Below are 26,757 nucleotides of genomic sequence, written 5' to 3' on the forward strand. Positions count from 1 at the left end.
CTATTAAACATGTTAAGAAAGTAAATAAATATTTCACTTCAGTTTGTTGCAATTCAAGTAGAAAATTTTGCATAAAATAAATTATTTTATTTTTATTTTGATCTGCCGTTTGTTCATAACATTCGTAAGGAAAACTATAAGATGAATAAAATTAAATTATTTCGGAGACGGTAAATGTTAGCACAAATGTACCTTAGTACTTTCTTATGCAGAATTTACTATCGAAATCGAGCACAAAAAATAAGTCATTTCATTTTGAAAAACGGAAGTGACCTTCGTATCTTCTTTACGTTTTACTATTAATAATCATTGAATTTGTCATTAATAAAGTTTCATATTAAAATCATATTATTATATTAAAATCATATTAAAGTTTCATATTAAAGTTTCATATTCATATTAAAAAAAGAAAGATTTTGTTAGAATCGCGATATGCATTTATAAGCAGAATGTTTTAGCTTGAAATGTTCGCAAATCAAAAATTTCGAACATGCATATTTCAGTCTGGTATTTTTACGAGCGTAAATTGTGAGACTCGAGATTTTCACGAAGTCCATAACAATCCAAGAAAGTAATGCCTGAAGTAGATTTTCAGAGGAAGCTTCGCGGAATGTTTGCCCCGCAATAAAATATTTCAGTAGATAGTTGCTAGTATACTAACCCAGATTGCAGCTTTGAACTGCGGATAGTACAAGTTAGCACCGACAAACGTTAACACAAACTGTAGCATCCCCATTGGAATTCTACGCATCTAGCGCTATGTTGTAAAGTGTCTTCCTATTAAAACGGTAAACCTCGAAAATTATTTGCTCCGGAAACGTTACATTACTTGTTTTACAACATCTCGGAACAAGATTGTTTAACGCACTCCTTGCAAGTTATTAATTGCTTTTAAACCGAAATAAAATTCTGTTTTGTTGTACAATAAATATGAACTTTCTTTTCTTTCTACGAAATTCTGGACAATGAAGAATTTCTAATCACTGTTACCACAAAATAAAATAGTAGTGTTAATCAAAACTACACATAAAGTATTTGAGGGACTTATTTGAAATCACCAATAGATGTATTTTCTACTGGAAAAGGATTCTTTTCGTTCATGCTATATGCCAAAAGTTTTCAAAAATATTTCTGTTCATTGTTTTCTCAATTCAAGGTCATTTTAAGGTCACCGTGTTTTAGATGGTTGAACTGATATTGGCAAAGGCTATAGTAATATGAAGTTAAAAATATGTAAAGTCATTTTAAAAAATGCATATGCCATTGAATAAAACAAAATGTTTCTTGAAACTTTTTTATTGTCAACTTATAGCCGATTGAAATCTGATCCAGTTTTGTTTTTTTCAACACACTTTTTCGTCAGGTTACCGGAAGTCCTTGGAAAACAGTGGTTAGTGTTAGCGGGACAATCTATTATTATTATTGTTTCTTTATTTTACATTATTACTTAGCCTCTCACAAGGCATACAGCACAAGAAATGTGTGAGTCAGTGTCTCGGTTAAGGACTGCTTGAGCACAACGAGAACGATTTGTAAAGCAGTGAAGAAAAATATTTTTTATTTTTTTCTAAAAGTTCGCAAAGTAAGTGGGAATCTTAACTTTAATTGAAAGGCGAATATTCTCTGGGTATCCGTGCGTTTCGAGAGGTTTTAAAAACCGAAAGTATCGGAGGACATTTTACGCAAAGACGAGGTAACATGACAGCCGTATGTATACTTTCTTTGCTCGCAAACGACCGCGTTTCTGGGGCGAATGTATACCTACGTCCCCCGGAGCAAAGAGGTTAACATTTTGCTTCAGAATATTGAAGATCGACCGCCGCAAAAAGCGATTCTTCAAAAAGGAGAAAGAGAAACGCGGAGATTAAAACGTTGCGAAGGTGCATCGAATAGTGTTGCTGTTTGCGCAACGCTCGACTGGTGTTTGCTTGAAAAACAAGCCTGTATTTTTACGAAGAATCAACCTGCTGGATTCCTTTTTCCGAGGTCAGTGCCTCCGCCTCCAGCTGGACTAAAATATCATTGAAAATTCTCTGTGCCCGAAAGTGAAACAGCGTCAAAAGTGAACGTTAAACAATAACGATTTCACCGATAGAACTGCGTAAATGTAATAGAACATCTGTTATGCCAAGTGATAAAAAATTATATTCATCGAAATATCACCAGTGTTAGATAATAATTATGTATCCGGTCAGTATACGCAGAATTGTCACTACTGCCTGTTATTATCAAATATTCATTTTAGATGGAGCTATACCGGACAGAATTAATTTTGATATTTATTATTTATCGCCAATAATAGTTGCAGTAAAATACAAACAGGATCGTATTGCAATAACGACATAGCATATTGTGTTATTACTATTAGTGGATCTGAGAATTTTCTATGAGTGCAAATACATAATACAAATTGATCCATGCAAGATTAATCTAGCCAAAGTATACTACTTTCACAGACTACCAAATGCCACACTGGGTGATTTGGGGTACGGGTTAATTTTCATATGGTTAGAACATGCAAACAATTTTATAAAAAGCTACTCGACGACTTTCAAGAAGCATTTATATTTACAAGTATTTCGTAATGTGGTAGCGAAAATTAGTATTACTTAAATGTTTCTTCCGGTATCAGCCGAATAGAAGGAGCTAATTGCTTGACACGTTCACGTTTATCGGCAAATCTCGGTAAGAGATAAAGCCCGGATTGACGTGGAACCACGGAAAAGTGTACGACAGCAATTTCCAGACATTCCGGGTTTAAGCTGGAAATTAAGCTGAACCGAGAGAGGAGATCCCGGTTGTCTCGGCGAGGAATTCACCTCCTCGTAGTTAAGTATGCAAAGCAGGAAGCAAGGCAGGAGGAAGCCTGGCCAGCCCCAATCAGAGAATATATAGCCGGCAGCAGTTCTATCCAAATACATGCGGCATACGTTGCCGCACACGTGCCACCGTCGCGCGTCGCGTCGCTTCTGGAGGTGTATGCTCGCGACGCGGCTGAATGAACGCATACACGCGTAACCGGCGCGGCGGGCCGGCCGGGAAACTCAAATACCATCTTTCAAATTATAACCCCGCTATCGGATTATCTTTTGAATTATTCCGGATTGTGCTGCACAGTTCCAACGGATGCGAAGTCGCGCGGCACACGACCCGTCCGCGAACCCGCACACCGTATCCCGCGAATTTCATCCCACCCGGTAGAAACAGACATTTCGCGGAATACCGCACACGGTTAGTCATATCAATATTCGTGTCCCACGTGGATTCCGATTTTATTACATCCTAGAAAGAGGATTAGAGTATATCTCCGTAACTGTCGCAAAGATCTCTATCGTAACTGTCAACATTTTATCCCCACCACTGGGGGATCCCCCTTGGGACCAGTCAAGCGGTAACGCTCGACGACCGAACCAGCAAGGGATCGAGACTTACGCTTAGGGAAGCAAAAGATTGCAACTTTTCTAATTTTTTATTTTCTCTTTTTTTTTCATGAAACTTTTATCATCGGATCTGTCCCATTTTTCTAATTAAGACGACACCAAACACGATATAGTTACGATTATAGATTACTCGCGTAACAGGCGAAGTTAAAAATTCGTGTACCTCTACTGTAAATGTGAAGTCTGAAACTTTAACCGCTTGTTACGAAAGTAATTATGATCGTAACGATATCGTGTTTGGTGTTATTTTAATCAGATAAATAACAAGAATACTCCAAAATCACATTGATTGACATTGAAATAAACTTTATTTAACACTAGAACTACCGGACCAGTAGAAACGACTGGTTCCTAGTTTTTTCTTTTACAATTACTGAAATTGTAAAAATGTTTTCATCGGAAATTTTTTAATGAACCTCTTCACTGAAGCACATATTACAATAAAAGTTGTATGAAGTCTGAACGGGCACAGACTTGTCACTGTTACAAAGCAATATACGTCAGTCGCATTTATTGCTCGGTAGTTCTAGTGTTAAAAGTAAAATTGAGTATCTGAATAAAAATTGAAAGTAATACTTCGAGACACAAAACAGTGAACGTATCGTAGTCTATGAATTTTCGTTCGTACTTCATTGAAATATAACTTCAATAGAAATTTGTTTCTAGCGCAAGCGGTATCATTATCGTTGAATTAGTGCAAGAATAGCTACAGCTATGAATACAGGTATTTAATTTATCATGGTTTGCATATAGAAAGGTACTACAACTGCAATTTGCTCGTAGTTTAACCGGATCAAGTTATTCGATACGCTCGGAATTTCGTTCAAGAAGATCAATTATTTGTTCGTCGATAGGGCATAATTTAGAAGACACTCGGTGCACATTTTCGGCCACGAAGCCAGCGAGCACCGTTTCCGGCGACGTTAATGCACGCGGCCACTGACCGCATCAGTATCAATCTAGTTCTCGACGAGTGGGTACTTAATCAGTCAATTAGCAATGTTCTGCTAATTGGTTAATTACCAAGCAAATTTGTAGCTAGCTATACTATTGCGCCATGGGGAACACCCGAGTTATGCGTGTGTATCATGATTGTGGGGGAGGTGAAAGGTGCGCGATGGCGACGGTTGTCCAAGCATTAAGACACAAATGTATTTATCTCTCTGATCTATAGCTACCGTGGCATAGTTAACCAGTTTACGTTCAGTCGGAGTTCCGCTCAAACAGTAATCGCGTTTCGAAGTATACATACCTACTGCGTACATAGTGTATACTAAAATATCGTACATGCCATAAAATTGAAGTTTTTATTAGGTTTTCTGACTAAACTTCCGAAAATCGGTTCAGTCGGATTCGGCTCAAATTTTCCACATAGCCTCATTCTGCATTAAAAACATGTTTCCCAAAACGGTTTTTGGCGACTCGAAAAAAAAAGTGGTTTATCATTTTATTGTCATTTTCTACCATACCGACATAACATTTCATTTCACCATCTTTGTTTCGAATGCATACCTACTCTGTACATAGTGTATACTATATCATGCATTACGTAAAACTGATGTTTTTATTAGATTCTCTAACTGCGTTTACAAACCTATTATTATTAATCGATAATCTTCTCAATGGTTTATCATTTACAGAGACAAACATTACTATGTATTGTGAATCCGAGTTTGCAAGTTAGGAGTTGTAGATGAAAAAATAAATGGACTCCAAGATATTATTTTAGATATGATAGTTTCGTTTTCGGTTTTATGGATTTGAAAATTTAAACTGCCGACAAACGCGCTCTTGGAAATAATGTGCACAGGAGCGTGCAAACATCTGAATCTTCTCTAAAAGCATATAGAACGTGCCTTTCTTAGTATTCACGCGCATAAGTAAAGCACGGAATACGTTTATGAATAATGTGCATAAACTGTGCTTGAGTAAGTTTACAGCTTCTACTGGATGATCCGATGTCGTATTCTAACGAAGCATGAAGAAGGGAACCGAAAGCATTTTTACGGGCGACAACGTTCTTTTAGAAGCCCATCTTCGAGACTGTATATTCTCGGTATGGTCTCTCAGGTGATAAAGAAAGAAATTCAATAACTACGGTTCTGAGACGGTTCTCCCCATTTTAAAAAACAACTTCTCGACATAAGCCTCGCACAGTACAGTGGATTCTCGATATATGTCACGGGTCTTGCCAACGACATATATCGTCCAGGGTCTTTCAAGCTTAGTGGCTCCTCACGGAGTATCCCCGCGGTAGTGGGGATAATTCCGCGACGTTTATCATCCAGGCGTTGGCGACGTATATAGAGGAATCGCTGTATTTTGTTTAAACATCTCGCGGAGAAATAAAGTGTTTGTTGCTTGCTTTTCGATGATCGTTCAACTGCGATGTCGTTCATAGCCGTACCGGAGTGAGCTTCGCTGACAAATGATCGAACTCCGTGACATTGCCGAACGAGTCAACTGTCAGTCACGACAGTATTTCCGTTCCGAGACGAGCGACGCGACGCGACGCGACGCCCAAAACGGCGGAGGAACTATCGACAAACTGACAACAGGAAAACCCACGCCGTTCCCATCAAGTTGAATTAAAGTTACGACCGGAAGCCAACACTTACAGACTATTATGCGCCCTCCTACCCAAGTTCAACCACGCGTTAAATTCCCCTCGTGCCGGCGACGTCCAAATATACCTGGCTGCCCAGTCTTTCAAGTTCAATGCACCCTCGCGAAACGCGCCGCGACGCCTATGACTTTCCATGGTTTCCGCGCAAATACTATCCGCGGTGTTATCAGCCCCAGCCTGATCCGCGGATGGTTGCTAACACCAGATAAGACATATCCCAGCACGACATTCAAGAAACAGCTTCAGGGCCCGGTCTTCGTAGATTCGCGATAAGGTAGAGTGACCGCGTTACCGACAAAAACAGGGGAAAAATGATTTTACGTGCCTCAACTTTTCGTCCTTATTTGAGAATATTTTTCGCTGGGAAAGGACTCAATCGAAAGAGAAAGGTTCAAACTAGCGCGCGCTGGTCATTTTCTATGAAATCGTTTTTATAATCTCGATAATTGTGAAATAGAAAACCGGTCATTTTGAGCGTGGTAGGTTTAGTGTTACAGTAGTTTATTGGATCATTGCAAGAGTCTTGACAGGATTTTCGGTTTATCTTTTATCTGCTCTTTATCACAAGAAATCTTACAATCAGCCGATTAAGTAGTTACCATCGTTTTACATAACTCTTTGCCAACATTCTGGTAGCATTCGTATGACTTGTTTGTAAACTTTTTCAAAGCGTCTGACGATGCAATTTTGTGATTTTGTAATTTTGTCCCTGTTTTCACATTTACGGTAGAGTTACACGAATTCTTAACTTCGCTTGCTACACGAATACATTATGATCGTAACTATATCGTGTTTGGTGTCATTCTAATCGGACAAAAAGATATGGAAACGATGGTAATAGTTTCGTGAAAAAAAAATATACAAGGGGGATCCCCTTAGTGGTGACAGTTACGGTAGAGATGTTTTCGACAGTTACGGAGAGAATACTGTATGTTTCACAAATATGTGGAACATATACATGTATTTATAGACGTAAATATTCTTCAAACAGTTTTTGCGCCTACTGTGGTTACTAAACTGTAACTAAACGAAACATGGGACTACATAAATAAAAAAAAATTGGTTATGGGGTATTTTTCGAAAGGAATGGAGATCACTAGATGTAACAAGATGTTATGCTATAAGACTGAATTAATAGCACTAAAATACAAAACATTTTTGTATCAAGCATAAGGTATCGATAGGAATGTTATTTTAGAAATATTTGCAGAATAAATGATTATAAGTCGGGACTAGCCAGCGATATCTCATCGCAGGGAGGTTCGATTTAGAGACAGGATGTGATGGCGTCAAACGATCGCTCTAAAACACCGTCGGAAATCACGGAATCGGCCGCGACCGGCACTGTAATATCGCATGCTGACGCCTCTGACTCTTGCATTAAACATGAGTTATATGTCGGCATTGTACCACCCTATACAGAGCTGTAGCGCTGTTGAATTTACATTATGTTCATGTGATCAATTATTGAACGGAACGTGTCAAAGTTGCGACATCGTTGCCTTAGATAATGGTTCTTGCAAAACCTTCCATGCATGAGCCAGACATTTTCAAAGAAACTCTACTGTGACATTTTAATATTCCGTAATCAATTCTGCTGCCTATAAACTCTCAATTATGATTCTGTATGCATCCAAATTAAATTACTCCGTAACTCCTGTGAACTGTTACGGTTCATTTAAATCAACAATGGCGTTTCTATTTTATTTCTTTAAAAATTTCTTTTTATTTCTTACAAAATGTTGTGCATGTATTATATTCATTGACGGGTCAAAATCGAGACTGAAACAGTAACTAAAACTGCTAGAATTTCTAAGAACTTGATCCGCCGATTCGATAAGTATACAAATTGATCCCTGAACCTTGAGCGAGGGTTAAATTCGTTCCGGTCGACCGAGAAAAATCCCGGAGACCGTCTGAACGGTTTCCAGCACGAGACGAAGCGGAATAAGACTACGAAGTCGGGCGAAGCTTCTTTTATCGGAGACAACGTCGTGCGCTTATCTAGTATCACGATTACCTTCAGCCTGACTGAATAAATAGATCAGCAACAGCCCTTCGCCCGTGCGAATGGACCGAACACACGTATCCGCCAGCTCTCTCTCTCTCTCTCTCCCTCTTTTTCTCTCTTCCTTTCTCTCTCTCTCGTGTACAATCCCGGAACGAACAGATCGCAATAACTACGAACGATGCCACAACGCACGCTCCATAATTCTGCGAGTTGGATCCATCTCACGTTTCGGTCTCTCTATCGTGTTTGAAAATGTAGACGTGCCCGTTTCCCCGTGTAATCGACGCCCAGCGGTACTCGGCGATTTGTATTAGGCTGTAACGCGTGTTCGCGTCCACGGATACCACTAACTGAAGCGAGACCACGGGGCCGTATTAAATTCTAACCGATTTACAAGAGTTCCAGTTGTGTACAAACATGTACAAGATTTGTGACTAAAAATGAAAGGAAAGACAACGCATTATTTTGCATTGTCACTAATTTATTTGGGACCTTAATATTTTTAACTCTATTTTGTTAGTCTCGGGAATTGTTTTCTCATCGTTACTCTAGGGTAAGGAGCCCAATCACTGTGGGGGGACCAATTACTGTGCCTATATGAATTATACTTATGTTTAAAGCGCAATGAATATTAGAAAGAGATGTTAAAATTGTTTGCATTAAAATCAGTTAATATATGTTACATACAGGCTAAAAATGTTGTACTTCCTTGAAAGGGATAATTCCTGAGATCATTTGAAGTAACTTTTTCCTTTGCGGAAATGTTCTCCGTGGCTTTGTTAAGGAGTTATTAACAAAGAACACGGACCAATCAGAGCGTGGCTATAGCGTTGGCATTGGCTGAGTCAGAATTCGCCTGCTGTATCCGCGCCCTGATTGGTCTGTGCTTTTCGTTAATAAGTCCTTAACAAAGCCGCGGAGAACATTTTTGCACAGGAAAAAGTTACTTCAAATGGCGTCAAGAATTGCTCCTTTCAAGTACAATATTTTTGGCACACCCTGTATCTCTTTTTTAATGTTCATTATAGTTTAAAAATAAGTGTAGTTAACATAGCCACCGTAATTGGCACACCTACAATAATTGGGCGGTACAAATTACCCTAGTTAAATTTTTGTTTTCAAATTCACGTTAACGATGAATATAATTATAACTTTATTCGGTGTCTTGGGCTTCAGGTACTTTCAAACGCGTATTTATAAAACTAATTGAATACGAAACAAGAAAATAAATTCTAGAGTGATGGTTTTAACGTTGAGTTTGTTAAATCTCGCCAGGCAACAGGGATGTGCAACGTGACGTATCAGTACATTTATTCGGCGCTGTAGGATTGCATTGATAACAAGCAAATATTTATTCTTCACAAAAAATGCAACGATAAGATAATTCTTATCAAGTTGAAATTTCACATTTCACACTTTCTCTGCGAAGATAATTGTTCAGAAATTCAAATATTCTTGCGGCGTACAGTCGCAATGTAAGATATAGAAAAATGTTAAAATTATACTTAAATCAACATTGTGGATGAAAACAAAATCTAACTGATGATATTTAATACTTCTTAATACTTCAAACTTACCCTTACCCTTAACTTACCCTTTCCTTCTTACTCTCCTCATACTGTAATACTTCTTTCTACATAATACTTCTTCTAATACTTCTTAAATTTTTTTTTATTTAAATAATTATTTTCTGCTTTTTAATCTCGTATGTGTTGTCATCGAGTTCTGAGCTATGTTCAAAGTTTCAAGTCCCTTGGCTCATCGGGAAATTAGTTTACAATCGATTGCAAAATTTCTACCGGACAGACGAACAGACAGACAAGAAAGTGGTAAAAATGGCCGGCCATCCGAGGGTTGCAACTAAGAAGGGCGATGTCTTTCGGACAAACGGCAACCAATAGACGCGAGCGATGCTTCGGACGGTTTATTCGAAATTTTACAGGACACGTAATAGGAAAAACATGCGTGCGGTCTCGCGAGAAGTTAATAATAGAAGCTTCTCGCCGAACGATGCGGGAAACGGTGAAAGGCCACGCGGGCGTGCGCGAGGGATCGCATCCACGTATGTAATAGAATTTGCCGGAACGGTAATCGCGCAGAGGATCGGGCACGGTCAGCGATAAGCAGTCGCAATAACAAACGACGGACTAATTTCAACAATGGATAACATCGGTGCGACGATGCGTCGCGTACTCGTGTATAAAGTAAACTATCGAAGATAAATGGTCACTCTTGTTATTACTAAACTTCGCTAGCCAGCGAGCTGGAATCGTATTTATAATTGACGAATCAGCCATTACTCATCGCGTTGTTCGTGTCGAGCCACCACTCGTTATATGTATATCCACGTGCACACATACGTACTGTGCAATTTCTCGGTACAGGAGCGCAGATTAATAACGCTCATTCCCGTTTGGCGAAGAAAACAGCCTGCTGGTACCTTTAAAAAGTCCCTCTGGCCTGGGTACACCCAATAAGCAACGAGGAAATTTGTATTCGGGCCCGACGTTGCACTAGCCCCGGACACACCAATAAAACATCGCTAATTGGTTCACCGACGCGACGGCCGACCAATTGATAGTTAATTAAACTCTTATTACTTCAGTACCTGGCTTACATTCGATCTACCTTTAATTAATTATCGATTAGTCGCGAGCGCACACGTGCTTCGTTCGCTTTCTCTTCGCGGCACTCCCTTAATAGTGATTTAATCTCTTTCTCCAATACACTAACACCCTTTATTGAAAATAGTTCGTTGACAAACCTACGGTATTTTCAAGGCATCCACCTAATGCGATATACTGTTTTGACACATTTACTGTTAGCCTGCTTCTGGGATTACTTAAAATCACTAATTAAATTAAGATTACTAAAAAAACACCTCGTCAGAATATTCGAGGGTTCGAATTTTAAACATTATTTTACAAGTTTCATCTGCTTAGTGAACTCAACAGGATACCATTGCTAATGTCACCGATGTGGATTGTCTCAGTGGATAGATAAGTGGCTTTAATGTATCAAATTTTTGCATGAATTTTTATTTTGAGAATAATAATCTAAAACGACTTGCGATATCTTCTGAAGATCGTGAAAAATGATCACAGAAAGCCTATAACAAAATTATATCAAAACAATTGAATTAAAACCAAGTGATCTTCATATGACCTTTACGTCTCCACTACGAAAAACTAATAACACCAAAATATGCTCCGCTCGACACCATTCAAATCTGCTCGGAAACATTTTCCGCTACGAGTAATAATAGAGTATACCTATTCAAAATGACGGGTCCTCTAGTGTTAAGAGTTAGAAAATGCAATATTTTCCTGTGTAGCATACACATTAATAGATCAATTTAATTTAAAAAAAATAGTTTCAGTATTCATTTTTGCAAGTTAATTTTTCCTGCTTATTTAACACTAGGTTTACGGAGCACTAAAAATGACTATTTTACATTACTTCATAAAAATAACATGAATGTATCGATCAAAGTTTATAGCCATTTTTTTAATAATATATATCCAAAGAAATGAATTTGTTAAATAATTGCTCATGGATGCATTTTTACAATCTCAATATTCGCAATTTTAAAATATTAGAAGCCGTCATTTTGACGGGTCCCGTAAATCTAGTGTTAAATATGAAAGAACATTGCTAGGGACGAGCTCAGTGACAGGGACAAACGCCCAATTTTATGAATAAATAAAAGTTAAAATACGCGCAAGATCTGTCGATAAAGCAGCATCGGATAAAGGCGATCCCTCCGTTACCAGCGACACCTAACTCAGGTCTAACAATAAGCCGAAGCGAAGCAAGAGGAGCCGAGAACTGCCGAGGAAAGCCGAGATCGGTCGAAAGGCCGGCGACTCCGCACGAGGGGACTCTAGCCAGCTCCATAAGCCGGCTTCCGCTTCGACCGGCGCGAACGGCGGAGGTTGTTCGCGTGTCAGTTCCCTTTCGTTTTCGCCGTTGGCGGTCGTTTTTGATCGGTTTCTCGTATCGAAAAAAATATCATCAGGATCGGAACCGTGTGCCTGTGCGTCCGTGCGTGTACCTTTTCCGTTTCACCCGAACGCTGCGTGTCGCAGGTTGCATCGGACCATAGGGCCCTGTGGCAAAATGGAAATATAGTGCACACGTGAGAGAGCGTGCACCGTGGAGATCGAAAAAATGTGACAGCAGTGGCGCTTCGACGGCCGGAGGGGGAGAAACGCCGCGATTTTAGTCGCAACGCGATCTCGCGCCTGCGCATGCGCCTCTCCTCTGTCTCCGTTCCGCCAACGATGCACGAGGGAGGTCACGCGTGAAACCAAATAGTTCCCATAGAGCTGCGTGTGATTAGTGTCTCACGGCATCGCGAGTGTGATTTGCGTGTCGTTGGTATCTTTTTATGCGGATTTCAATGGGATCCTCGGAGGATGCGAAGAACAGCCGGGACAAAGTTTCACGGTGAATTATGCCAACGGTTCTCCCTACGTTTTTCTTCTTTCTTTCTTTTTTTTTTTTTTGTTTTGTTTTTCATTTTTATCCGTCTACCGTAGCTTATACACGACCGCCATTGTTCGCTTGTTTTTTAAATTTGCCGCTGGAGGGCTATTCGAAATGTACCGATGCGACGAGCCGGATGAACGACGAAAGAGCACGACACGACGAACCGCGAATATTCACGGGAAGCTCGTAACGAATTTAGGGATTCTACTCGACGGATTCATTTTGTTTGACATTTTTTCGGTGCGAAGTCCCGTTTGACAGATCTGCAAAGCAACCTTGAACGCTCGCTATGTTAAGAACGTGAGAGAGCGAGTAATCATTGTGATGCTTGTCCTCTTTGAAATCTTGCAGCTTTCGTTCCAAAAATTTTAAATTTAAAATTCTTTTTTCTTGTAGGACATTGTTCCGCGAGGAAGAGTGAAAGATCTACAAAGTACAATGCATTGGATTATGAACGGTAATCGAAAAAAAAAACGTAATTACATGGCTGTGTACAGCACAATAATTATCAGAAAACTCGGAAAAAATTTATTTTGCCATTAAACTACGCTACAACGAACTGCTTTATGAACGGTATTAAATATTATGTAAAACTATTATTTGTCTCTTAGGGACAGAGGTTAAATAATTTATTATTATTTTTACACTTTCGCGTTCAATGTTTCCAGTTTGATAATTAATTTTCTAGTTTCTTTGATGGATTGCTTTTAAACATACACGTATGTTTACATATATCTATTAAATTTAATATTCAGTGCATGCTGAAAGTGAATGCGTACATACTCCACTGTATGTATAATATTTTAGGTATTGTTAACACGTTAACTGCCAAATATCATTCCCAGAGATTCTTATAAAATCGGAGTAATTTAATTAATGAAAGCGAAACTGGAAATTTTAAATGTATTATAGGGGATGCTGTTTTAACCCTTTTGAATTCTAAAGATCTTAATAAAATTCGGTTTATCTGGATATGTCACAATAAAAATGAATGTCTAAACCTAGGCAAAAATGTAATACGTGTAAGTGTAAACATTTGTAATGTAAACACGTTACAATGTAGACACGTGGTTAGGGCATTGGGAGAAGGGAGGGCACATAGAAATTTTCTGAATTTATCACACCTTTGACATCTTTTACATAGAAATAGTATTGCTAAGTAGAAAATAATAATAATAATATTGCACGTGTGAGCAAGCAAAACTCCAACGTCTGTTTTTAGTCAAAGTATCGAAAATTCCTCAGAAATCGTACTACTATGCGTTGAAGTGATCCTGTTCAAGGGGTCCTCGAAATCTTTTAAGTGCTTAGGGCCTTTAAATGCACTGATAGCATAACGCGTTACCACAAAAAAAAATATTTTGTTTCTCTGGGTCTGTAGATTCACATTGATAGACTGTGGATTTTTATGCAAAACAGCAGCGTTCCTATAATTTCAATAAATTGGCAATAATATATAAACACATTCTCAAATGCTTTTAATTGTCTTGCTACTTAAAATTCCACCTACTCTGTAGCCTATCGATAAATAAGCCACTACTAGTCCCAGGAAAAGAGAACAACAAGAACCAATTAGGGTAAGGAACCAAATTACTTTGGGTATACCATGTGTCTATATTAATTATACTTTTTCTAAAGCATAACGAATATTAAAAAACACATCAATTTTTTTTTATTAAACTCAGTTAATATCTATGTCATATATCTGTTTTTTGAAATATTCATTAAAAATAAGTATGATTAATATAGGCACAGTAATTGGTACCCCCGCAGTAAATGGGTCCGTCTTACCCTATTGGAAAAATGACCGAACGACGAAGAGAATCCCAGTAGCAGTAGTTTAAGAGGAGTCAGGTTTTCGAGAGCGGATATGAATAGTTATTCTGTTGATATTATAACCAGCGCCTCGAGGCGTACGCGTTTTACTCATTCTCTCGTTTCTTAGCCCGTGTTCTCTCCGCGACGCGGGAGATCGGGCCGAGCGGAGGCTCGCCACATAAATCGATGATTTTATAGCGCGATGAATGCGCCATTAAAACAAGACGCAGATGCAAACGCGGGCCGGGACAGACCTCGCCGTAAATCCGCGGATGAAGCACGGGACCGAATAAAATGCGTGTGCCGCGGCGGGGATGTAATGTTAATTGTAGTGGCAAACAAGTCGAACCGCGGTGAGAGTCGCGTGCACGCTCGATGACGATTCGCTGTGTCGTTAAGCTTTTAGCTCTTCTGAATGCATCGCGCTCATTTGGGTAAATAGGTCTGTTCGTTATCCGAACTCGCAGTTCGAGTTTATAAATTAATTCGTGATTATAAACAGCGCCATTTAGAATCTCGCGAACCGTGAATGTCGTTAACACGCGTAACATTGAATAAACGTTGCTTAAGGGGTCGTGCACACCTGGGAACGATGACACTAGGCTTACGTTTCAGAATATTATCCATCCATGAAATTATACTGTACCTAGTGGGTTGTTTAAATTTATTGACAAATTGCTGGGAAAGATAAAGATCAAGAAAATTTTAAAATATATGACGAATCGCGTATGTGCTCATAAATAACAAATTTATTACTTTCTGGCCGTAAGAAAAGCTTGCTGTCAATTATTCTTTCCAATAATTTATGTGGAGCGTACAATAAATTGCCCACGCTTCCATAAATAAATATACAGTAAATTCAATGTTACGTATGCATATGTGATTATTACCGTTGAGAGTTTGCACTCGGAGATCCAGCGTTACCTGAGAAATTTGCACCGCACGATAAGAAGTGGTTATAAACCACTGCAAATTAATTCTTCTTAATTCAACTGGTATTTCCAGGGCCTGGCAGAAGCATGAAATTCGAACAAACTTTCTCGAAACTCGACAGAAATGAATTTTATTATCCTGTAAATAAAGTTACCAAAAAATGTACAAATGCAGTTTATCCTGGGGTTGGCCTGTGTGTTGCTCCGTCGGTAGATACACGCCGTTTCCGAGTATATCAGCGAAAAAATTGAAATTACGATAAAATAATATTAAATTGCCCGTGCTGAAATTGCAGAACCCTGTCGACGGTCGCGAAAAACGGCGAACCGGTTCAGACGCGACGGCGCAAGGTGCAAATAAAAGCCAACGTTCGTCCGAGCGCACTAACGACGATAAAATTCCGCCGAATTTCCACGGTGGCTCGTACAAAAGGGATGGTAATACAACCTTCTCTGGCGACGAATTAAATAAACCCCAAAACTCTCACCGCGCCAGTGCAATATTGCTGGTCGCCGCGACGCGCCGCGTCGTCGTTAATTAGACCGACGATCAAAGAACGTTGCGGCGCTGGACGCGCGCGCGCGAGATGCGCGAACGAAATTGCTCGACGAAAACGACCGGTTCCGATACTTCCTTCGGTCGATCCCTTCCACCGGACCATCGTCCCGACTCGGTGCGATCTGCATATCGAGCAGGCGATCGAAAGCAGCCCGTTTTCTGTTCGACTGGTTTTTATTAATGAAATCAGGGACAACAAATCGGCTACGAATCGCGAATTATTTATAATTTATATGTATGCAAATATCCCGAACACGCGATACCTGAAACTGAACGTATACTTCGACCCTGGGGCTCCAGGGGAAATTAATTTCAAATATTATCGTACGCTGTGTAGCATTTATGAAAACACAACAAAATGGAATTTGACCAAATATTGATGGACCTTGATCGATTTATTCCCAAATCGAGTGTACCTTTATCGCATTTCTGCGATCCCTCTATGTGAACTATACTTATGCAAGTTGTTGCGTGTAAAATTTTCGATTTTAGAATGAAAATATTCTTTTCCTTGTAATCGAGAAATAGCTGCCCGTGCGGGCAGAGAATTTGGTTCCCCGGGTATAAGCGGGTTGGGTGCCAACGAGCCACGCCTCCTTTCGATGGTCCAGCCTATGACAGTATTTTTCCCGCTGACGTCACATAGCCCCCAGCTATGCGGGATTGATGTACAGGTTTAACGTTCAGTTTTTATTTAATAATATTTGCTGGCTGTTCACCACCATTTATTTTCCAAAACTCACATTTAAATGTTCACAAGTGGTATAGAGTTTAATTTCCACCTTTAACTACACGTACTACCATATTTTCGCGTTAAATTTTTCGCAGAGAAGTTTCGTCTTCCCGATGAAAGTGCCATGGGTACATCTGCTCGAAGACCGATGGCGAAACACTTTAAAAGAACGTTATGAGTGCTGCCATCGAGCGCTTACCGAAGTTACCCTGATACGAGATGACAGTAATTTAGTTAGACACGTTGCCTAGTCAAAGTCAGCTACTCGAGCATCACGGTCGGAGAAAAAAGCGAGGAAAAGAAGTTTCAAGGCTTCTTCCAGCCTCCCAGGCTTCGAGTGCTTAACAGTTTGCTCCTCCTTGAGTTTCCTTCGGCTGCTTCAAGGTATTTGTCGACGTTCGAATGCACTCGACGAAATGGATCTCTTTACAGGTCGTAAACGTCCGCGCGATCATCGTTTTTTCCTCCGAAGTTTGCCCATAGTACTTGAATTCCTTCTTAATGGCCGACACTTCGAAAACGCCGGCTGCTGACATCAGTGTAGAATGTCGTCGAACGGAAGTGCTAAATTTTTCCTTCGTGTCTTTCCCGAGTTTTAGTCGGCAGTCGGACTTTTCTCTGATCACTATACATTGCGTCGCGCCACCTGAAAAACGTCCCGACTCGACTTTGTCGCTATTGCGATATTCAAACGCATCTCCATTTTAAAGGATTTCACATTAAGGTTTAATCAGCTGGGGTCGTCCTTCACACAGCTGCGATAATTTATTCCTCCTGGTAGGTCAGACGCTAAATATTTTATGCATTCGCAGCAATATTATTTTTTGGGTTGTCTTAAATAGATAATACTGAAGGCTGCCTTTCACAAGTTTTCGTCTGTGTCAATTAAACCGCTAAATACAGTTCAAATTATATCGTGTTTAGTGTCATGTTAATCCCAAAACTGCCACGAATAAGTTGACGAAAGTCCCATAAAAAAATAATGAAAAATAAAGAAGTTTTGCCATTGGATTAGTAGTGGTTTCACACCGATACCCCCTCCCCCAGTGGAGGGGATAGGGGAACTGACTAAGATCGTGTAGCTCCGTTCGTCTTAGATCAAGACTTTACTGTACTTAATGTACTGACTTGACCAATGCTTAGGCTTTGACGTCACACGCTGCATAGTATGTGCAACCGCTGTAGCCAATAGAGCTGCTGGAGGCGTGTCCTTCCACTCTGACCAATCAGCACCGTATTCCTTTCACGAGACTTCTTGTGCGGCGCGCACAGTACATACTGAAAGCATCGAAGTCGGTCTACATTCGCCGAGGTTCCACCAGCATGAACGAACTCTCACGCTGTTCTAGAACGTAATTGACGTCAGTGGCAGTTAATGTCGGGGATAGTCGAACGAAGAAAAAAGTTCTAGGATAATTTCGAGCTCGGTGAGCGCGAAAGAATATTACAGTAGTTGCCCACGACGCTCCTCCGGGACCGAGGCTAAATATCTAGAGCATCGATGAAGTTAAGGTAGTTATTGTCTATCCAATGTTTGCTGAAGCTCTGCGAACGGTGAGTGGATTACTGATTAATCCATCAACTTCTCATTGTCCAATGACCTCGGCCCGGCTCCGCTGGACCGTATTGTACTAATCATTAATACACGAGGAATATTGCGTACCGTGATGCGCCGCAACGCATTACAAACTAGTTAGAATGTTACGAGCAATTCGTATCAAAATTTTATGACCCGTTCCGCCGGAGTCGCCGGTTTAATTGTACTCCGTAATTCGTGTGCACTCGCAACGATCGCGACGCGACGGTAAACCGTGCCTCGTTCATAATTCAGAAACTTTTCCCAACCGCCCTGACGAGGCAACTTTCTTTCTTTTTTTCTACCCCCCTCCCCGTAAACCCGGCGGAATCTAGTTTTAACAATAAACCCGAGCCCAAGTGCGTCATCCTCTTGCGTTTCGAGGATGATACAGTGAATTCTCGATATATGTCAACAACACGGGTCTCGCTAGCGCCGTTTATCGTCCAGGAGAAATACCCGAGCCGTGTTATCTCGAGCTTTGAGGTCCCTCACGGGGTATACCCCGCGGTAGTGGGGATAACTCCACGACGTTTATCATCCAGGCCTTGGCGACATATATAGAGAAATCACTGTACGCGAAACGGATCATTTCTCGCCCTCTGTTTTCCAGATATTGCTTACATTAAAAATTCATTAAAAATGAATATCCATGTCAAAGAAACCCTTGTTAATCCTGGGCTACGTTCAGCCCTGATTTCCCTTCGATTTCCAGAATCCCCGGTTCTACCAATTAGGACGAGTTAACGAAGTTTTGCCTTCTAAGGTAACGAATGGCCTTGTTAGGAGGTGAACGCCCTCAGGGGCTGTTCCGCGGCGTTTATAATCCGCATCCGAGGGAACCGATGCCGAGAACTGCATTATCAGAAACTTAATCGTGAAGCGGTGATCAGCCGATTTGTCCAAATGTGGAGCTGGTCCTATACGTTTCCTAATATGCATTGCTCAATATTATTGATCGTCCAAAGCAGTTCCGTTCAGCTATCGCCCGTGCGGGCAAAGAATTCGGCTCCCCGGGCATTAGCGACTTAGCGGGCAACGAACCACGCCCCCTTTCGATGGGTCAGCCTATGAGAGTATTTTTCACGCTGACCTCATTGCATTACGAAAAACTTGTGCCGAAATAACTAAACCGTTTGAATGTTTCTGTATTATAATTCAGTCGGTACCATTTCATTCTTCAATTTCACAAAACGCAAAAACGAGAGACATTTAAGCTGCATTATGTCTTCGAAACGCGAATTGCGATAAAGTGAATACTTTCCAAGGAATTCAAATTTTCATACAAAAATAGTAGACGAAAAATAAAACTTTTTCTTCAAACGTTTATCAAAAAGTGACATGGATCATAACAGAAGATTTACTCCTAAGTAAACAGAATAAAAAATGTATAAGTCATGTACAACATTTTGTATATTATTAATTTTGTCTTCAACGACAAAATTTTGTCCTCATTTGTCCAAGAAAAATTCCAAGCGTATTGTTCGTACACCATCAAAATGGTTTCACTGCTTGAACTCTCAGTTAGTATGTACAGGGTGTAAAGAAATGTTTGGTCTTAGCTGAAACAGGGGTATTCTACAAAAGTCGTCGCAAAATTGTCCTTGACTTCCAAGGTGAAATTTCTTTTTATTGACATGACCGCGTAGAGTACAATGCAATAAAAAGAAATTTGACCTTGAAATTCAAGGTCAAGGACAATTTTGCAGCAACTCTTTTTCACAGATCTTCATTGAATACGCTTATGGCGGCCAAGATGAAACGTTTGTTTGCACACTGTACGCTATAAATATTTGATCTGATTGTCGAAACGTTTCCTGAAACGATCGTTAAACGGAAAGCCTGCAGCGATAATTCTCGCGGACGTGTTTCCATTAAAATTTTCACGAGAATTATTCCCGGGCATCGACGCAAATAACCGGCAGCATCTATCAGTTTGTCTTGCATTGCGACGGATCCAAGGTGAGGGCGGTGTCGTTTTACGCGTTTCAAGGGGAAAGCTGTCGAAAAGCTTTATTCATCGTTAAAAGCCTGCTGACAGCACAGAACCTGTGTGCGCGCCCGTATACTTTGCCGATTTGAAATTGATCCTGTAGATCGATACCCTGCAACCGTTTCCCAATATTAATCACGTATCGCTCGAAGATGTTTGAACATTAATTATACCCACCACGACCGGGACGATATTCCTCAGAAGAGAAAATCCATTGAACTTGCGTCTCGCGTTTCGCTATCGACCAAAATTCTGACGTCATTGCTAGTTTGAAAATAAAATGTTTAACTTGCTTTTCGGAAACCAGATGTCTGCCTATTTCAGTTCATTTTCGAGCAATTAACGCGAAATTTGGTGTAAAGACTTACAACAAATAGCTAGTGTCAGACTTTAATGTGGAACTTTTAGTTAAGCGATTATGTAGTTTGTAATGTTAAAGATAATATCAGTTTCAAACGATTCTCTTGGATAATCTATACCTGCAACTGAAGTATTATCAGCTACTCTGATTACTAGTCTTTATGCGAAATAAAAATTTTCTGCCTGAATCGCAACAAAGGGAAATGGAAATTTATTTAATAGGTTGAAGATGCAACGGTATTTTCAAATGACACCTAATTTTTGTCATGAGTGCAGAAAATCCGCCGTCTACTGATTGCTAGCGTCAATAATAGGAATAAAATCTTCATAAAAAGCTGTGGCCATTTGAAAATCTCGTAATTTATGGTAGGAAAGTAATCGTGGAAATAGTTTTAGCATGCACGGATATTTTCGCGGCAGACTCGCAGGCAAAGATAGAACCACTTTCCCTCCGAAGGAGAATAACCGGGTAAATTCTTGAGGGTTGCTCGAAAGTGTGCTCGTTCTCGCTCGATTGCGTTTAGGTTCCGCCAGTCGTCCAATAGAAATCACAATGACAGATGTATTCTTATGTGTCGTTTCGCAGTGTTCGACCGGCATAACGGTCTTTTGTACCTCGCGTTGCTCCGTCGTCTTCCACTTGCCACGAAGCTGAAATCACTTGAACACGCTCATGGTTCCTTCCGCCGCGCGATTTTTCCTGTGGCGATTCGGAACGGGGAAAAATCAGCGTTCGTTGAAATTCCTCCGCACGAAGTGTTCTGCGGAACATTTGTAAAATTTCTTGATTTCGCTGTTCCACTTGGAATTCGCGGGAGTGATATTTATTTGTAATAAATTCTTACATATCAGTGTTGTTTCACATATTTTTTAATTTTTTTTCTTCGAGATCAACGTTAATCCTCTTAACACTAAACCTACCACCGGTCAAAATGATCGGTTCCAGATTTTTTACTTTACAATTATCGAGATCAAAATTATTTCATAAGAAATGATTGTAGAGATATATCTTTAGCACAGCATGTATTACAGTAGGGGCCGCACAAAGTCCAAATAAAATCTTCTCATTTTTATAAGCTCGGTTGGTTTATTGTTAAATAATCGTTTAACACATATGTGGTTGACGGAATTATTTGTCGAGATTTAAAAATGAATTTTTACGTTAATGTATTCACTGTACCAACTTTGATTAGGATCTGTAAAATGCAAGAAAGTTGGAGTACTACTCAATATTATACATTTAATTTTTTCCAATTTTTATTTCATTAAATAGCTTGCTTTGATTTCGTGGAATTTTTGGGGTTTGGCAGTCAAAGTGTTAAACTGATTGCTAAAAACTTGCAATCTAGATAGGGCTTTTCATATCTCTGGGACAAAATGGACTCATCTCTCGAGAAATGATTAAAGATTTTTCAGATAAATTCTACTGCGTTGCGCTTCTCTTTAACCGCCGAAAAAGACATCGAGGCAGCTGATCAAAGCACATCGAGCGAATTGTTTTGACCCGTGCCGTTATGAACACATCTTCCCGGACACTCGAACGAAGAATAGAGGAACGGAGGGGAACTGCATGCCCAGACGAGAGAAACCCGTCAGTTGGGACGAAGTGAGAAAAGAGAAAAACGCGAAGGGGAGAAGAAGCGGTCTCCGAAGAAGGGAGAGAAGTCGGCGAGATTTCGTCGTTTTTCTTCTTTTCTCGTTTCTTTTTCCTGGTCGCAAGCCTCGGTTATTTCTGGCCCCTTCTCCTCGCCGCTACTCGCTACGCGTTTATGCGAGCGGAATGACTCCCATAAAGCAAACGAGAGAAGATTCCCCGTCGAACCACCCGGAGCTGGTTTAATTGCGCGAACAGTTTCGATGATTGCCCGGTTCTGTTACCGGGCTGCGAGTTTTCCGAAGCAATTAGGTTTATATCAATTGCCGTGTAATTCTTGATGCGAAGCTAAAACAGACATCAACTGGTAGAATTGTATTGCACCTAGCATGGTTGCCGATTTCAATGATTTAGATTTTATACGGGCCAAGCGGAAAACCACAAAACTAAAAAATTAAAAAATCATGCAAAAATATCTTGGATGTAAATGAACGATGAATGGCGAAAGTAGAGGTTTCAAGCTTTAAACAGGGGTACCCTTGTGTTTAATATTACACGGATCAAGGTTCGGACTCGTTTATGACACGTGAAATGGGGAGCTCTGTGTCCAGTCCCTCCACCTTTCAATATTCCATGGCCTAATCAAGCTCTGAACATGACAATTGAACAACCCATGTTATAACATGCCACAGTTTTCTTTCGATATTAGACGACGGCTCCGGGACGGCTTTCGACGTATTACGGATGAGGGTACCATCTCCGCTGGACATTGTTCCTGAGCGGGTTGAGAGTTTAGGGGCTGAGCATCTTTTGTTGGAAAAGAATTTGACACACCCTCTGGTTCTGCTACTAAGCGGTCTCAAGCGCACAATTTCAAAAGAAGAAGAGGGGATGGAGATTCTCTTGTCAGGAAAAAATCATGTCTTATATCGAAAGAAAAACTGTATTCTTTCGATATAAGACGATGGCTCCGGAACGGTTTTCGACCTATTGCGGATGAGGGTACCTACACAACTGGACATTGTTCCCGAGCGGGCTGAGAGAATTTGGCACACCCTGCCGTTCTGGCACTAAGCGATGCACAACTTCAAAAGAGGAAGAGGAGATAGAGATTCTCCTGTCAGGAAAAAAACATGTCTTACATCGAAAGAAAAACTGTATTCTTTCGATATAAGACGATGGCTGCGGAACGGCTTTCACCTTATTGCGGATGAGGGTACCTACGCAACTGGACATTGTTCCCGAGCGGGCTGAGAGAATTTGGCACACCCTGCCGTTCTGGCACTAAGCGTTGCACAACTTCAAAAGAGGAAGAGGGGATGGAGATTTTCTTATTACGGACAAAACATATGGTCGTGTTGTGTCGAAAGAGAAACTGTTCTCGAAAGCTGAAAGAAATTCACGGGGAATAAAAAGATGTAGCGCAACCGATCTGCAGATTCGTGGCGACTGGGTTCCGAGACACTCGAGTCCTTCAATCGTCCTATTGTTCGCCGATCAGCGGCGCCACGATTCCGTACAATGAATACATTAAACACGGCCCAATTCTTGCGGTTAATCGCCGACTACGTAATCCCTGGTAACGGCGTTTGCATGCATATCATTCTGAAAAGACAAAGGACGGGGCTGTGCGCTCGGCCCGACCCGGTCCGGCCCGGCTCGGCCCGATGCGAGCTCCCCTGCCCCTTCCTGCCTCTTCCTCGTTCCCGTTCTCGTTCTCGTCTGTTTATCGTCGTTTCCCTCCCGGACGGACGGGATCGACGAAGACGTCGCGCTGCCAACCGTCTCTGGAATCTTAATCACGTTACGGTCCATTCACGGCAGCTGATGCGCCGTTGTCATATCATCGTATCTGATTAACAAACCTCTGACACGGAGCAGGACGGGAGCGGTTTTTCATGCCGCGGGGAGGGGACGGCTTGGAAAACTCGGATACATACCCGCTCCTTTCGCCTAGTATCGCGGCAGAAAGCACGTGTTTGCCTAACCCGGCTAGAGAACGCGTAACACAACCAAAAAGAGGCCGCTTTTCATTAGGGACCTCCACCCGAGGCGGATGATGATGAAAGGGGACCAGCTTAGGCGCGACGATGGGGAACGGCGCTGTTTGTTCACGATCCCTGGGAATTCTCTGAACCCGAGCAGCCTCGTGATAAAATTTTTACGGTGCCTCGTGTCCCTCGTACCGCGCCCGAATTTCGTGTCATTGGATTTCTGGAAATTTGGTAGATAAAGCCGACCAGGGGTTTGATCGTGTTGTTTGACCGTGTTGCGTACACACAGGCGTCTACGGATTAAACGCGCGCGGGTTGGATCTCCTTAAATGGGGCCAGTCAAAGATTTCTACGCTTGTAAAGGGGTTCCAAGTATCAGATTCGATGTTAAGAACCAAGACTCTGTAATTCACGATAAGGTAGAGTGACTACGTTACCGACAAAATTACGCGAAACATGGTTTTACGTGCCTCCACTTTTCGTCCTTGTATGAGAATATTTTTCGCCGGGAAAGGGCTCAATCGAAAGAGGAAGGTTCAATCTGGCGCGCGCTGGTCGTGAGCTGACGAGATTATGCAGATATTCGGTAATATAAACGTTAGAAGTAGGCCAAAAATTGACGACGTGCGTGCCGTGGAATCCAAGCATTTTTATGCCATTGGATGAGTTTTCTGGATGAAATCGAGACAGCTACATTTTGTCTTGATTCTCTACGAAATAAAGCCAAAAAGTTGAAGCACGTTTCTCATACTATCAAAATTCATACTATCGACAATACAGAGAAAAAAATGTGACAAGTTTAGTCACAGTCTTAAGACTCGTCGGATCAAGACCAAGACGGATCTTAAGTCAGTGGTTGAAGGCTGTGACCGGAAATTATACAGCAGTTATCGACCTGCTGACTCTGCAAAAGACACGTGACTACCCTTGGCCCTTCAGCATCAGCATTCGCAAGATTTGCTAACAGCTTATTGTTAATCACAAAACATCGGTTGTTTCGCTACCGCCGTGAAAAGTTCTCTCCAATCTCGACGCCAATCCGAGGCAAACATTTCAGCGTTTGTGAAGCGACTATATCCCTTCATCGCGCCCACGCAAATAGCTGTTCAGGCACAAAAACGTCTGCTTCGCCTGAGACAACTGTGCCGTGAAGCGTCTTTCCATTCGCTTTCATCGCAAAACGAGCAATAGGATTTACGATAGCTACTCAACTCGAGCCTACCATCTTGTCCGCTAAGTACCAAGAAACGTCATGTCATGCTTCGCTTTGGCTGAAAAAAAAAAAAGGAAAAACGGAAGTTGCTCCCGCAGCAACGCGTTCAATTAAGCCCACGCGCGAAGGAGCATAGAATCGATACCGATCGGCGTAACGCGTCGACAATGTTCTAACGATTCTTACCACTTGTAGGTGTAATTTACGACGTAAGCGACAAGAATCACTGGAAACTGTTATGTCTTTATAAATTCACGTATATCCAGTGTTGCGAAACATTTTCGTACGATTGTACGGGGTACAGCACTTTCGCAGCACGATCCTCATCCTTTTCACTGCCATTTCGTTTGTACTAACCTCTCCTCGAACTGCTATCATTTGTAGGACATTTTGTGGAGAACCTCATAACTAGACTGTGGATATTATCCGCACAGAAAATAGTTTTTGTTTAATATTGTCAATTACACACTTCTTCAAAGTACTCAGTTTTGTGTTTTTGAGGTAAAGGGTGTGCCAGATAAGGAGGTCAAAAGTGCCTCCAAACCAAATTGAATTTGCCATAGGCCATTCGATAGTTTATCCACAGAATATACTTTGTGCCAATTTTCAACCCCATATGTCGACATGGGGGGTAGTAATGGGGTGACAAAGGAAATCAGATTTTTCCGTAATTTCTCTTATCCTCTTCCATTGAAAATTCTGAAAAAAATCAGGCATATTCTAGCGATTAGAATGAACATGAATGAACATCTATGAATTTTCTCAGAATTTTTAATTGGAGAGGATAAGTGAAATTACGGAAAAACTTGATTTTCTTCGTCACCCCATTACTGCCCCCCATGTTCACATATAGGGTTGAAAATTGGCACAAAGTATTTCCTTTAGATATGCCATCGAATGTCCTATAGCAAATTCAATTTGGCTTGGGGGCACTTTCGACTTCCTCACCCGGCGGCTACACCCTTTATTGAGATTGCAAAGGTTGACATCCTTGGACAATGGAATTTATTCCATTATTATCCACATTCAAATTCTTCTAATCTCAACAATTATGAAATACAAAACCGGTCGTTTGCCGGTGGTATGCTTAGCGTTAATAAGGTCGAGTACCCTTCTATCCGATACATGACTACACCCTTTATTGAGATTGCCAAGGTTGACATCATTGAACAATGGAATTTATTCCATTATTTTCCACATTCAAATTCTTCTACTCTCAATAATTGTGAAATACAAAACCGGTCATTTGCCGGTGGTATGCTTAGCGTTAATAAGGTCGAGTACCCTTCTATCCGATACATGACTACACCCTTTATTGAGATTGCCAAGGTTGACATCCTTGGACAATGGAATTTATTCCATTATTTTCAACAATCAAATTCTTCTAATCTCAATAATTGTGAAATACAAAACCGGC

General features: G+C 40.9%; 1 protein-coding gene and 1 long non-coding RNA gene across 12 annotated transcripts in view; both read left to right on the forward strand.

Annotated features, from left to right (window-relative positions):
• Positions 1-26,757, forward strand: part of LOC143358660 (dystrophin, isoforms A/C/F/G/H) — a 930,016-nt gene that overhangs the window by 833,487 nt on the left and 69,772 nt on the right. The window lies entirely within an intron of this gene.
• Positions 11,957-26,757, forward strand: part of LOC143358668 (uncharacterized) — a 51,574-nt gene continuing 36,773 nt past the window's right edge. The window contains exons 1-2 of the long non-coding RNA XR_013082985.1: positions 11,957-12,526; positions 12,965-13,025. This is a non-coding gene — a long non-coding RNA (uncharacterized LOC143358668). The remainder of the gene's footprint in view (positions 12,527-12,964; positions 13,026-26,757) is intronic.

Source organism: Halictus rubicundus, chromosome 11 (assembly GCF_050948215.1).
Source record: "Halictus rubicundus isolate RS-2024b chromosome 11, iyHalRubi1_principal, whole genome shotgun sequence".
Classification (NCBI taxonomy): Eukaryota; Metazoa; Arthropoda; class Insecta; order Hymenoptera; family Halictidae; genus Halictus; species Halictus rubicundus.